Source organism: Brassica rapa, unplaced genomic scaffold (genome assembly GCF_000309985.2).
Source record: "Brassica rapa cultivar Chiifu-401-42 unplaced genomic scaffold, CAAS_Brap_v3.01 Scaffold0619, whole genome shotgun sequence".
Taxonomy (NCBI): domain Eukaryota; kingdom Viridiplantae; phylum Streptophyta; class Magnoliopsida; order Brassicales; family Brassicaceae; genus Brassica; species Brassica rapa.
The window spans coordinates 135,001-137,765 of NW_022610559.1; the positions used below are offsets into that span (position 1 = coordinate 135,001).

Sequence of the window (2,765 nt, forward strand, 5' to 3'; positions counted from 1 at the left end):
TCCAGCAGACTTGAAGCCCAAGTCCAAGCTAAATTACAAAAATGCCCTGACGAGTTTTTAAACTAGTTGATTATATACTGCCTAAGTGTTTTGACGGCAGAGAGAGTTTTTTGTTACAGTTTTACTTTGAGAGAGAGAGAGAGAGTTTTGGAGAGAAGATCACTTGTGATTGGAACTCCTTGTTTTCATTTCTTTTCATCTATACTATGAATTCCCATTTCTTCATTGTCATGAATTGCTTTGCTATGTCTGAGTAGTTCATTTATTAGATCCAGGGATCAGATAGGTTTGTGGGATTAGCCCCAAACTATAGATCTGCCTTGTTGTGATATTCATGATAGATTTGTATTCATTGCTTGTTTTAGCCTTGCTAACTAGAACATGATCATAGGATTGCATACTCAAGCACCCTTGTTATCCCATCCTGACATCTATCTATCATATTAGGACTGCTAGAGAGGGCTAACCGCCAATTTAGTATCTTAATAGGGCATATCGTACTCGCGCATAGGCCTGGCTAGAACCCGTCGATCGATGTCCTCAACTGACTATCGGTCGATGTAGGTAAAGGTGTATCGGTCGACGTCCCTATAGGACCATCGATCGAGACTCTTTCGTTGTCAACATACTAACCGTTGAGACACGTGATCTAGTTTGTTAACCAGTGAAACATGCGACAGCTGATCACTGAGTTAAGCGGTTGAGCTCTAACATATCATGCATGCAGCAAATAGGCATCTATAGATATTATAATCTCCAACACCTGAATAGTGGCCGTGCGTCTAATATCATTTCCAACCAAGTTACATTTACTATTTTCTTCGCTTGTTACTATTGCTATTTCATTTAAACATTTACAACTCTTAGAATTAATAAACACTAGATTTTATTGTTCCCTAGCTCCTTGTGGATTCGATCCCTAAGTACTACATCTGAACCTCTTTTGATGAGAGTAACACTCCTTACGGTAATTTGAGTGGTATCAAATTTGGCGCCGTTGCCGGGGAGGTTTGATCGCCATTAGATTTAGTTTTATTGATTCTTATTCTCTTCTCTACCCCCTTTTTATTGATTCTTATTCTCTTCTCTCGTGTCGCAGATACCCAACTCTGGGTTACCGCACGAGCATCCTATGGACCATCTAGAACGGTTCGAGGATTTAATCGCTGCTATTCGGATGGAAGGAGTCCCCAAAGATTACCTGCTGTGCAAGCTCTTCAGATACACGCTGAATGGAGAAGCGATGCACTGGCTTAGGCAGCTACCCACAGGATCCTTAACATCCTGGGCCGACATCAAGAATGCTTTCTTACGAAACTTCTTCGATTAGGCGCGCACTGAAGAAATTCGAAACAAAATTTCCACATTCTCGCAGGAGGTGGGAGAGTCCTTCAAAGATGCGTGGATTAGATTTAGGTTCTTCCAGTGAGACTGTCCACACCACGGATTTAACGAAGTGCAGCTGCTAACACCACGAGGGCCAAAATCACCCGAACAGTCCACGGGAAGGGCCAGCATGCTGAGTCCAAGGACCAGCGTGCTGAGTCCAAGGACCAGCGTGTTGAGTCCAAGGACCAGCGTGCTGAGTCCAAGGACCAGCGTGCTGATATGTGTACTGATGGACAGCCACGGACGTCCTGCGTGTGCACACGGACACACACGGACAGCCACAGACGTCCTGTGTGTTCTGGCGGACACCCACGGACGTCTTGTGTGTACTGAACAGACAGCCCACGTGGGCTAAAATAACCCGAACAGTCCATGGGAAGGGCCAGCACGCTGAGTCCAAGGACCAACATGCTGATATGTGTACTGATGGACAGCCACAGACGTCCTGTGTGTGCTGACGGACACACACGGACACACAGGGACATCCACGTACGTCTTGTGTGTGCTGGCGGACACCCACGGACGTCCTGTGTGTACTGAACAGACAGCCCATGTCGGCCAAAATCACCAGAACAGTCCACGGGAAGGGTCAGCGTGCTGAGACCAAGGACAACCGTGCTGATATGTCTACTGATGGACAGCCATGGACGTCCTGTGTGTGCTGACGGACACACACGGACACACACAGACAGCCATGGACGTCATGTGTGTGCTGACAGACACCCACGGACGTCCAGTGTGTACTGAACAGACAGTCCACGTGGGCCAAAATCACCCGAACAGTACACGGGAAGGGCCAGCGTGCTGAGTCCAAGGACCAGCGTGCTGATATGTGTACTGATGGACAGCCACAGACGTCCTGTGTATGCTGACGGACACACACGGACACACAAAGACACACACGGACAGCCACAGACGTCCTGTGTGTGCTGACGGACAGCCACGGACATCCTGTGTGTGCTGGCGGACACCCACGGACGTCATGTGTGTACTGAACAGACAGCCCACGTGGGCCAAAATCACCCAAACAGTCCACGGGAAGGGCCAGCATGCTGAGTCAAAGGACCGGCGTGCTGATATGTGTACTGATGGACAGCCACGGACGTCCTGTGTGTGCTGACAGACACACACGGACACACACGGACAGCCACCGACGTCTGTGGGTGTCCGCCGTCCTGTGTGTGCTGGCGGACACCCAAGGACGTCCTGTGTGTACTGAACAGACAGACCACATGGGCCAAAATCACCCGAACATTCCACGGGAATGGCTAGCGTGCTGAGTCCAAGGACCAGCGTGCTGATATGTGTAATGATGGACAGCCACAGACGTTCTATGTGTGCTGACGGACAGCCACAGACGTCCTGTGTGTGCTGAT

The 2,765-nt window shown here is 49.0% G+C and overlaps 1 non-coding gene across 1 annotated transcript; it reads right to left on the reverse strand.

Annotated features, from left to right (window-relative positions):
• Nucleotides 1-1,343: 1,343 nt before the first annotated feature.
• LOC117130661 lies at nucleotides 1,344-1,449 on the reverse strand. The gene has a single exon (XR_004453975.1). It is a non-coding gene; the product is annotated as a small nucleolar RNA R71 (small nucleolar RNA).
• Nucleotides 1,450-2,765: the final 1,316 nt, after the last annotated feature.